Consider the following 12,259-nt stretch of genomic DNA (forward strand, 5'->3'; position numbering starts at 1 on the left):
CCCTAACGCATCCTTATCTTCTCGAGTGTGGTGATAGTGCATTCTGGGGTGAGAGATTCCGGCTAGGGGGAGGATCGGCAGTTAATATTTAACAGCAATCCCGCTCTACATCGATTGGTGAAGGGAGTTTCCGGTTTGATTTCTCAAAGTTCCAGAACAACTTCAATACCTTCTGACCCCGATGAAGCGTTCCACACGTTCGATGTCGGTGTACATGTGTGTGTATGTGTCTCATGTAATCAATTTCTAGCCAAGGTTTGCAGCTGCGAGTTAGCCCACACAGCAAACCGTATCCTTGCCGCAGACTGGCCCGTTGCGGCAGTCAGCTTTTCGTTCGATTAATTTAATTTGACGTCACCAGCCGGCTGTTATGTCCATCCGTTTCGTGAAACGAAAACCACAAGCTATGCGTACAGGAGCACATTCGATTAAAACTTGACAAGTTCCCAAGTGGTCGGCAAGGGTGAAATGTGGGTGAGTCGACGAGGGCGCAACCCAATTGACAGGTGAATATTGATACCGGGCGAGCGTACGAAGGGAAAACTGTAATAGGAAAAACTCACCCTAACGCTCTCACTGTTAACGATACATTGACCATCGGGATAGGGAAAAAGACGGCTTTTCCTTGAATTATTTTTACCCCTGGAATGTTCACCGCACTCACACTCACATATTTTAATGTTTTTTTTCTATCCTGCCTGCTCACACTAGGCAGTAACTGTGAAAGATATGCCTTCGAGAGGTCGTCGTTGTAATAGGATCACCATGGGTAGGAAATAAGCACCCAACGGTGGATACTACGCTAACGAATGAATGAATTTTTCAGCACCCTCCATTCCCATTCCGATGTTCGGTGTCGTGCTAGCTTGAGCGAACGTTTACTCCAGTTACTTCCTGCTAGCGTTACTGGAAGGAGCGGTTGTCCACTCGAATCGGCAAACCCACCCAAAACTCTGCACCTGATACTAATGCGCGCGTCAATGGATGATTAGGTAAACCAGCCTCACTTACTATCGGCAACGGTCATTTTTCCCGGGAAATGCTGGTCCTCTGGTAAGAGAGTGAGAGTTTTAAATCTGTTGGAGATTTGTCCCCTCCTTCCTCCAATTGCTGAACAAGGATGAGAAGGTGGAGTACTTTCCTGGGGTTTATATAACTGAGGTTTCCATTTCAATCTGGGAACGATGGGATGCCATGAACGGGAAAATGGTCAATGAATTGGAAATAGTAAGAAAAGGGAGATTCTGAGAACGTTCCAAAATAGAACACAGCATTGTTCAGCATTGTGATGTGAATGGTTAGAGATTCTTGTAGATACCAAAATATAAAAAGAGAACACTTTCACAACATTCACCTTTCTAAGCAGCAGCCGTTCTGTGCAGATTCTAGATAAATACAGTAGAAGTACAGTTTGTCCACGCAAAAACAAAATTATTAAAAGCGAATAATCGATACTAATTTCATGCGTTGCTTTAAGTTGCAAAACTAATAAATAAGAATGATATGATGCTATTTTTCTCAAAATAAACTTCTCTTTAATAAATCGTAGACACCGTAAATAATAAACAAGGCGTTAAAGTTTACTTTCCGGAAAAAAACATTCCCCTTCGCTTCCAATTTACATCCTTCTCTGTTGCAACCAACAAGTTGTAAGGCTTTGTAGAATGAAATTGATGAATGAATTCGTCACCGAACAATATTTTCCACCCACCGTTTGTTTCTATGGTGAGAAGAAAATTGAACGCATGGAAGGTGGGTTATGTTTTGCATCGATAGGCACCCGGTGGGCGCCCCCATCCAAGCGACACACTCACCGGCGCAGAAGTAAGAAGAAGAAAAAACCCCCCTCGCACTGAAGGATGCTAATTTTAATCGTAAACCGTTCGCATCGGAATCGGACGTCATTGTTGGATCATCACCGGAAAAATTCATCGCAGCTTCCTTCCGGAAACCATCGGCAACCGGTAGAGAAAGATGAATCGCAAATACGAATGGCGAATGATTTCATAATTACTTTCGGTTTTGACATGTTACATAGCGTGTGAGCGGGTGGGCAGATAATGCGCTTTTTCGCCCTCGGTGACACTCGATGACGCTTGCGATTGGTTATGGGGAAGCAGGTTTTTGTGTTTGTTGGTTATTTCGTTTTTTTTTTGTGAGAATGTTTCTGTCGAGTGATAATTTTGGGGTGAAGCATTTTAAAAATATGTCCTGAAAGGACAGATCGATTTTTGTTTCCATTTTCTTGGTGCAGTGACGGCTGAAAATACAAAAGAAAAAAAAAGGAAGCAAAACACTACCGAGCGTTACATAAATCAATCAAAATAGGTGGCATGACTGTGTTTTCTCAAAAATCGATTCTATTTTCGAATGGTTTTGTGCGTACGTTGCTGTCAATTTTATCAAGGGCGTTTGCAAGTTTGATGTTGCCCCAAACAAGGCGAGGGTGTCGCTTGATTTGAGCGGCTAATTACTTGCGACAGAGTTTGGTGGTTACGATAACAAACATTCAAAAGCAACTTAATATTGCGCTTGAAACGGAAACTTATGTGCGGAAAGCTTGGCGTTATAAAATGAAAACGACATGAAAAGTAAATTAGTTTTATTAGGTGCTCATCTTCAGTGTTAAACCGATTTGTATCTTACTGTTACCAATTACTACCTTTTTTCTTTAAATTCATCTTTTCGATACAAATATAATCAATTTTGATAATATCATTCAAAACTCTTAGTGGCTTAATCGTGCTCGCAGTGGCCAGCTCGATTAAATAACTAAAAAGTGCCCTCAGATGTATTGCCACGCTATCGGTCCCATCTAACCTGCAGCCACTCGAAAAAGGAGATGTATACTAGCCTTCTTTCAATCCCACACGTGTGATAAAACACATTTGAACCTATCGTAAACGCCAATAAACACAAATCAACCGAATATTTAGTTCGGAACCTTTTTTTTCGTTCCGAGATGAAATGATGGACGAATCGTCGTCTCTCACGCATATAGAGACCAAAACATGGGACTTGGGACATCATTATGCCCTAAAGCTTAAGTCCTTGATGTGTGTGTGTGAAAGGAATCTTGAACCAGCCAACTACGAGACATCAATCAATCGGGACGGTGGTGTTGGAAACCAACTGGCGAGAGCATCCCGCCCGTAGCTTTCATTTGCATATTCATGAGCAAACGGTTGTGAAAATATGACCACTGTGCGTGATTTTGTTTTTCGTTGTTCGCTGTGTGTGTCTTGTTCCTTCTTTTGTTTCACGCCCGCAAACACTCATACAGCACAGTGAGGATGATTGTGAGAAGCAGCAAAGCTCTAGTACGGCGACGGGTTAGGAAAACGTGTCACCCCTGGCATGTGAGGTTTTTCGATCATTTCGGTTGTGTGGTGGCCTACTGATTGCGTGGTGAGATGATAAATTTAGCCAAATTACCGGTCTACAGCTTTACCTCCCAATGCTCCGTCTGGGAGTGTTTTGGGTTCGGTGGTAATTTTGTCGCGATTATGAGCACCTTTTTTCTTCTGACCATCCGACCAACAGCTGCTTCTGGACTTCTGGTAGAGAAGCAGCTTCTGCCGAATGATGTGTACATGGCCGAAAGGCATTATTATGATTATGTGACGGTCGAAATGAGCTTTTTGAACTCTCTAACTCACCACCCGAAAGACGAAAATCCACCCCACACACCCATGATTGTCAAACGTTTAAAAGACGATTTTCGTGTTTGGAAGATGGAAAGTAAGCGATTCCGGGGTGGCTGTTGTCAGCGCAGCGATGGACATAATCCACGATTTTATCGATGAGTTGGATGAGTCACAGTAGATGACAAGTCGCTGCTGTTGATGGTGGTAATGATGATGGTAGCCATCGGTAGTATATATCCCACGGCACAGCTGCCAGCAGCTGTAATTTGCATCTAATTTACGCTTAATTTCAATCCCATCCCGGAAATATAATCATCGGCTTGCTGTTTTGCTTTCTCACCACAACTCACCACAGCCTTTCTTTGAGGTAAATTTGATCTTCAAAATTGTCACCTCACTGTATCAATCTTCTTCTCAGAGTAGTACGCATTGTTGAAGAAAAGCTTCACGGCTGTGATCGTCTAATTTCGGTGAGCAACTTCGCCAAGGTAAAAGTCAACATCGAGACATCGATCACACCGAACACGCGGTTAAGGCCTCAGGGTTGGTTCACATGTAAATCTTTTGCTCCGGTGTGTGCGATGCGAGACAATCAAAATCAATCTCCTTCTGCATTTGGGGGACTGTTTTTTCGGATGACGGAGTTGGATTTTATAGACATTGCATTCTTTATTTGAATAAAAAGAACATTAACTTGAGGGGGGAAATACAACAACAAACACATAGCAGAGTGGTCGGGTTCGATCGGTCGGTGAGCGCGGTTTGATTGATCCTTTTGCGAGTTTGTGTGTCGTTAAATCGTAGCGTAACGATACGAATCTGGAAGTCGGCGCTGAGCGAAATTAAATTTTAAAAGAGCACAGGACAGAAGCACGACCGCCAGCGCGACCGAAAAAAAAAATGGTTTAAAACGAGTTGCAACAAACTGTGACATATTGAAGAACAATTTTATTGCGGAGGCAGTTAAAGCACAGAAGAAAGAAGAATGTGGTTTTAGCACCGAAAAGAAAACAGCTCAAGCTAGAAAATAATCAACCATAAACAAAGATTAATTACACCTAAATCACCATGTCAGACAAATGCATGGCGTTAGGGTGCTCTTTTTGCTTTGCCGTTCTTTCGCGGACGAGAAGTTGCAGTCTTATAGGTGTATCTGCTGTGCTTTTTGACTGTTGCATTATCTTACGAGGTTGGTTTGAAATCCCGGAAGAAATATCGCAGTGAAGTTGGAGTGAACAAAAAAATCCAGCGACAACGCAGAACAATCTGAACGTTCGTAAGCTCCGAAAGGTGGGACGGATTAAGATTATTAACAAAACAACCTCTCTCTGGTTCGGTTCAGGGGGGGAAATTATTCTTGTTTCCTCGAAGCTGCAGTTGCAGTTGAAAAAGAATTGAAGCAGCAACAAAAAAAACCCCCAACGTAGAGATTGTCTTATTAAAAAGCGATCTTAAGAAAATGACAAGTTCGTGTCGCGTGTGTTCTTGATTTACTTCCTTTATGCGACGGTTCAATCTTTATGTTAAAGCTATTTCTTATTGAAATTTATTTTCGTTTTCCAATGAGATTAAAATTTGCTTTATATTCCTCCTTAGTCTAAAAATTACACATTTTGTGAAGTAAATATGACGTTAAGCTGGCATAGAGCGCACACTTTTAGGTGGATTCGATCCACCAAGCTTTAATCCTATCAAATTTTGCCTTCTTGTACTTCAACCAGAGCTCACCGAATATGATCACCGATCACCGCTTGCTGTCTTCTATTTCCTCCTTCACAGCCGGGTCGCAAATCTTCGTTTTCATCAACGAAATTTATTCATTTGCACTTCGGCAAACATTTGCATAACGCTGAGCGTAAAACGTAAAAACTGCACCCATGACTCTGGGACACCTCACCTGAGACGTACCCCAAGAGACGCTGAAGATCAATAGCAGAAGTAAAGAGAGGAAAACAAATACCCGCGATCGTACATCTCCAGTAAATAAAATAAGTAGAACATTTAATGCAGCGCAACCGTTCCGAAATTGAAATCGAAAGCAAATCGCGCCCGGAACCGGAATCGAGCGTTCGGAGAGTTGGGAGGGGACAGCAGATCCCAAAAAGCTATAATATAAAGATAAACATTACCTTGCAAGAACCAGTTTACACATACCAGAGACCGAGAGTGTGTGACACCCGACAGATACGACCTTGAGATAGAATTTCGCGTGCAGCAGGAGACGAACCTGTGCTGCAAAAAGAAGATAACTGCATCAGACTCGCTCGCAAGCATACTCTAAACCTGTTGTTACAAAGAGTGGAGTGTGTTTTGGGTTTGATATAATTTATACGATGTTCTCTGCATGTTGTTCTTGTGCATTGTTCTGCATAGGTTCCACTTTCCAAGATAAACCACTTCCTTTCGGGCTAATGAAGCTAAATTGCCGTAAATTTTCCACCTTCTCTCTAAACACGCGCCGAAATCTCCTTCATCAAAACAGCCATACAGACGCATGGTAGAACTGTTCACCAAAACAAAAAAAGTTGGGCGCAAAAATAAACGCGCGCGCGTTCGATGTTCCCTCCTAAGCGAGGTAACGATCAATAAATTCTCGCTAATTAATTGCCGCGGTCATTTGTAGACAGGTACCTGTTGGTTTGTCATTTTTCTTTTCGTCTGGTGGAAGGCTGTTCGTTCTTTAAAACAGCTAGAACAGGAGAATGATTTCGTACCGCATGTCTGCCACCAACAATGTCCAAACAAACCCGAACGGGTGGCCAAACTTTGGTCGGTCGAGTAGCAGTGCTTTGGCGTTTTTAATTGTGGGCTATCATTTATTTAAATTTCTCAAGATCTCGAAAATAAGAGCGCTGTGCACACTATCTTAACGAGTATGCCGGTTTTTTTTGTTTTGTTTTGGTACGCTTAACGTACGACAAAAAGGAAACAAACACCAACATGGCTGGTTGGCGTGGTGTACAATAAATCCAAAATAGATCGTTACAGGTTTCGGCTCGCGGTTTCTTGTCTTACACGGACAGGCGCGTCGCACCGTGGCACAACCAAATCATCACAACAAAACGGACAGGACATCCACCGTGTGGCAGGATGTGTGTTGTGGTTAGCCCTGAAACGCCTCGCTTAAACGAGATTCACCTTGTGCGTAGCAAGAGCGATTTTTGAGGTTGTTTTATTTGGAGCGTATTTAAAAATAATGACAACACGTGCAGATTGACAATCGTGCTAGGCGCCTACCGTTTTTGTGCGAGAGAAGACATCCCAAGTTGAAACCCTTCCTTGTCTTTCCCGCTGGGGCAGGATAAGAAATTAAAAATGAATTTTAAATTAAGGAAAAAAAAGGCACCCTTATCTTCACATGGTCCATTTTTTGAGGACTCTAGTGATGGACATAATTTCTACAAATAGTGCGTTTCACTTGTTTTATTTACCTGTGGAAATTAACCGCATCGCTCCCCGAAGCAAGTCGACCGACCTAATGGAACCTTCATTTAAATAACCGCAAAAGCGAGCAACTTTAATGTGTTTTTCGTTTAAAGACCTCAAAAGACTGATGGTCATTTGCATAATAATTGCTTCGGCAAGTGAATCTCCACTGTCCTCTGGCGTGGCGCATCCTTCTGCACTGCTTGCAACAGAGCATGGACCAGGATGAGCATTTCCATTCAATAACGCAATGGGTGCCAAATTCGAAAACGATTTGTTTCGACTGGTAAACTGGTCCACTTGTCCACCCCGTTTTCTTTACTACTGACTGCAATTTTGTAGCTTCTTTTTTGACTTCCTCTTTGGCGCTACCTTTGGAACTCTAGAGTTGGGTAATTGAATAGCAGTTGACGCGGATGCATTCTTCGGGGTAAATATTTCGAATCTCTCACACTCGCCCAACATTTGACGCCTGGGTAAGCTGTTGTGGAAAACACAGGTTTGTAATTGTAAAGGGAAAGGCCAACCAGTGCCCGGCAATGTTAATACGCCCAAAGATTCAATTAACGCAGGACCAATGTCATCACCCCAAAAGTACACGAATGACGTGCACGCGAAACATGGTCCGCTTCATGTACAATGGTGATGACATTTTCGTTACGGCGAGTTGCCCCAGTTATGGATGCGATTGTGAAAGAGAAGGTGAGCAAGGGAGAGAGCGGGATGCACCTCGTTGTACAGGCTAATTATTTAGCGCGGACAGTTTGTGGGAAGATAAATAGGGGTTATTTTTGATATTTTTGGATCGAAAAGGTGGAAAGAAGTTGTGCACAATATAATTCTACAGTTTTGATAATTTGTTGTCTTTTTACAAGGTGTCTTCTTTGATAGTATGATACGACAAAAGGAGGATGTTTGAGGCAAGCTTAGGTTTAGTTCAAGTTGACATAACATCTACAGTCATTCGAGAAGGTGAATGAGTTTGCATTGTCAACTGAAAATCCATCTTAATCTCTTAAAACACTTAAACTGATTTAAAATAATGTCCTAATTCTCTTCAACCGCTTCTCTCGTCAATTATGCAATCAGCAAATGCAATTTCATACCCCCCTTTTTTACTGCTGTTCTGCTTAATTACAATTCTTTTCTGCAAACAAACAAACAAACCCCGAAACGCAAAGCATCATCAACAATTACCCGTCCAGTTCGCGGCACACATGTGTTCCAAAACGATAAGATCGCACGTTTTTCATGTTTTGTTTGGTCAGCTGTGTGTATGTAAATTGGGACTAGGCTGCCGTGATCGCGATCGCTCCATCCGAACCGACAAATGGTTTTTGGAGAATAATTAAACAAACGAAACTAGGGTCTTTCGGCGGCGGCCGGCGTAGTTTGGAAGCGTGGAAGGATCTAACGAGCGTGAGAAATTTTTCTGCCAAGACCCGGGTGACTTACTTGAGCGCTGGCTTGAGCGATGCTCGCGAAGGCTAAAGTCAAGTGGTTACGGTTTGACGACGAGGGTTTGGTGGTCGGTTGAATCTCTTTTGTTTCTGTGTATGATATCACAGTTCAAGCAGACGCGATCTGTTTAGCAGAGGGAGCCTTGGGGGATAAATACGTGGACACTGATTGGATAGCACTAATCAGCTAACTGTGTACACCGAGGTCGCTACTGGAAAGAAGAGGAAAACGAAAATAAATCCAGAAGAAAATGTCTGTAAGTTTTCTTTTTCCACTATCATCTGGCTTGTTCAAAGTTGTATTTTTTGCTAATCCGCAGCACCCGTGGAAGATGTTTCATTGGCTTAAGGAAATTGCAAACTTCCAACGTCGCTTCGGTTTATCCGCGGGCACATTTGGCATCAAACGAAACAGACCGGATCCCATCCGTATAGCGCCAGGCCAGAAAGACTTGCGATCTGCTATACGCTCTCCGTCGGACGGTAAGCAACGAACCCGGTTTTGAGATGAAAACGAGCTTTTTTCCTTTGACTCGCAAGGGTGGCAGAACGTACACCACTAGCGTGCCTTTTTTTGTAATATCGTGTATTGCGCAAATTCTATAAATAATTGTACGGACGCTTCTCCCTTGGGAAGGGCAATACCAACGGTACGGTGCAGAATGGAATGCGCGTTTGCTGTAATGCGATTCAGGAGGGAGTCGGGTTGGGCCGGATTTATGAAACGTTTTCGTCATAATTAATTGGACGAGTTTGAGTGCTGTGCTGGGGAATAATTTTAAACCGGGCGTGTTGTAAAGCGAGTCTAAAGACTTATGGGAGGCGTGATTGCTGCAGGAATTTGAGCGTTCCTCGCTCATTTGAATTTTGAAACTGAAATTTTGATTTCTTTCTTGATTTCTTGTTATCTTTAACATATTCCTTCCTACAAAAACCTTCGATTGAAATGAAATCGAGAGTTACCGTGAAGCTATTCCACACTTCGTTCGTTCCCACAGATCATACGCAGACCGTTCGCAACAATGTAAAACAAGGAACAGAACCGGATTCCATCAACGGCGAAGGTGACATCGTGTCGGCAGTATGCACACCACACATAACCTCAATCAAATTGTACACTAGCGCACAACGGTTCAATCTCACTCTCGACGGGCAGCGTCTTCTGTCTGATTTATGGCGCATCACCAGCAGACAACCTGCATTTACTATTGGCAATGCCGTTTTGTCCACCTACTGGGCTAGCAAAGTCGCGTCAAGCGGGTGTCCACAAAGCAATCACCCTTCACCGATACATACTGCTGCAATCGCACTGCCAAATATCGTAGCGCAATGTAGCGATCGTGGCTGAGGTCTTTTCTCTGTCGTGCCATGTCCACCATGCCGTTTGATTATCGTTATTAATCCTGCAATAAATACCCTGTCAATGTCACCTGTGGCAAGACCTTTTCTGAACTTTAAGAATCAAAAGGAATCAAATGGTACGGAAGCGGGAGCTGCAGAAGAAGCAAAAAAACCCAGTCTCATATATGCCTTTTGGGCCTTGATTTGTGCCTTAAGGCGATCCTTCTCTCGGACTCCACGATGAAAAACTAAAAAACTCAGATGTCCCGTTTTGCTAATTCTCCTGCTAATTGAAGGACCCTCCGTGTCTAAGCACTAGTTATTGTATTTTTTTTTTGTTTCAAAAGTTTTGGCATGTGCTAGCGATAATCTGCCCCGATGGCGATCATGTGAGCAGTTTTTTGTTCTCTTTCCTTGCGAAACGTACGTAGGTTGCGATGGGAATGTAACACCCGTGCCAAGCCTGGGTGTCAATTGGCCTTTTTTGCAAAGGAAACTATTCTAATGCGAGCGATGCGAATCATTAATCATTCGTTTGCCATTTAGTGTCTCTCTGTACGCAGCACGTCTAACGCTCCTCCATCACCAAGAGCAGCAAGCGAGCGCACGATCATCGATCTTGAACTGCTTCTGTTCGGATGAGATCGATCAACGAAACAGCACGTCCGATGTGAAGTGTGTTTGTTTTACCATGCTGAAAATGGTAATGGAAGCGACGAGTAATTGTTTAGAAAATTTATAAGCAACAGCTTCTGATTTTTCGGTATCATCAAACGTATACTGCAGAAAATTGGACAACTTCCGTGTTACACCGCGCAGGTTTCCTGGAAGCTTTTGTTGTTTTAACAAATTACTGATGATGCTGTCCAACGGGAAGTAAAATCTTCACTCAATATCACCTTGAACGTATAAAGATGAAGTTTTGAGGAGATAAGAATCCACAGTCCATTGATCGATATGATAAAAAGCAAGGGAAATATAAAAGTAGCAAAAATAGTAACAAGAAAAAGAAAAAATAGTAAAGTAGTACTGAAAAATGGAGACAAAGAAGCAAAGAAGAAACTACAGGAAGATAAGCAATTAAAGACGCCAAAGTGGAAAAATGTAGTCTTTATCTAAATCGCTTATAAAACATAGAAAAATCATTTCATTACTCCTGAAATGATTAACTTTTAATTTACTTGGTTTTGATTTTTCAATGGATTGTTAACATACTCTTTTTAAAAAGGATAACATAAGAAAGCATTCCCTTTTACGACCCTTACCGAACCCGCGCTCAAGGATAAGGCGATAAGCGCTCAAGTTTCGTCTGATCAGAAAACAAATTTATTGCCACCTTGACTGAGCGGCCGAAGGGATTCGTATTTTATTTTCGTACTACAAAGACTGACCAAGTATATTATACTATGCTACCGACACCCGTTATCCCTGAACGATCCCGCCCTCCATTCCACAAACCACTGACCGAACCAGGGGTGTAGCGATTGTTTATTTGAATAGTTATGCGCTCAAGGAATTCGGTTCCATCGAGCAGGGCAGGACAAAAGACGGCGTGTCGATATTTTTATCACCAAACCTTGGCCTCACCTTGAAGACTGGGAGAAAAACGTAAACAAACCCATTCTTCCACTCGTTCTGGATGGGTTTCTTTGGTTCTGGATATCTTCCTTTCACTGACCTCCATTGCGGCAGCGTGGAAAGTGTACTACCTGCTCACACGAACAGTCCTGTCTGGAAGCCTTGATTTATTGGTTCTGCATGGATTTAAAGATGGAGCTTCTGAGCGTTCCACCCCTGATTTTTCTCACCCCAAAAACTGCCACTAATCGAACCCTTTAGTCGGGTTTTCGTCCTACACAAATAGAGTCTCGCTCTCCTTGAATAAAAAAACGCTCACCGGGCAGGATATAGCTTTCCAAAAACCAGACCAGCTTATCATCCGTACGTAGCGTAGCAAAGTGATCGCGTACGCTAAACTAGAACTGCGTATCGCATTCATTTTCCATGGTGCGTAGTCCGTGCGGCATGTCTCATTCGGATAATGAAGTTGCGTGCGGGGCCGGCGACACTTTAGTGGGCGACATTGTTGCTCCATTAAGCACTGATCGTTGGCTGGAGTTGGGTTTACGGATGACGGAAAGATCACGGCATTGCTAAATCATCTGAAGTGTGCGACGAGTAAGTCGAGCCTCCTGTTTTCGTAAACCGTATCGTTTCCTTCCATATGCTGTGGTGGGTTGAGTACCAAGTTTTACAATTAACCCCCCCCCCCCCCCCCCCCTTCTCCCGACCACGACGACAAACACTGAAACGGAATCGAGAACAAGGAAACTTAATCCCATCGGAACGAAACCGAAAGTGCACCCGAGCATTGCACCCGGGTGT

General features: G+C 43.1%; 3 protein-coding genes across 4 annotated transcripts in view; 1 reads left to right on the plus strand and 2 right to left on the minus strand.

The window, feature by feature from the left end:
• LOC126564152 (protein PALS2) overlaps positions 1-12,259 on the minus strand; it is a 536,462-nt gene that overhangs the window by 219,955 nt on the left and 304,248 nt on the right. The gene's annotated exons all lie outside the window — the stretch shown is intronic.
• The window catches only part of LOC126564707 (homogentisate 1,2-dioxygenase), a 650,355-nt gene that overhangs the window by 118,795 nt on the left and 519,301 nt on the right, over positions 1-12,259 (minus strand). The gene's annotated exons all lie outside the window — the stretch shown is intronic.
• Positions 1-12,259, plus strand: part of LOC126563959 (nuclear receptor subfamily 4 group A member 3) — a 101,138-nt gene that overhangs the window by 27,412 nt on the left and 61,467 nt on the right. The window lies entirely within an intron of this gene.

The sequence above is a fragment of the Anopheles maculipalpis genome, chromosome 3RL (genome assembly GCF_943734695.1).
Source record: "Anopheles maculipalpis chromosome 3RL, idAnoMacuDA_375_x, whole genome shotgun sequence".
Lineage (NCBI taxonomy): Eukaryota > Metazoa > Arthropoda > Insecta > Diptera > Culicidae > Anopheles > Anopheles maculipalpis.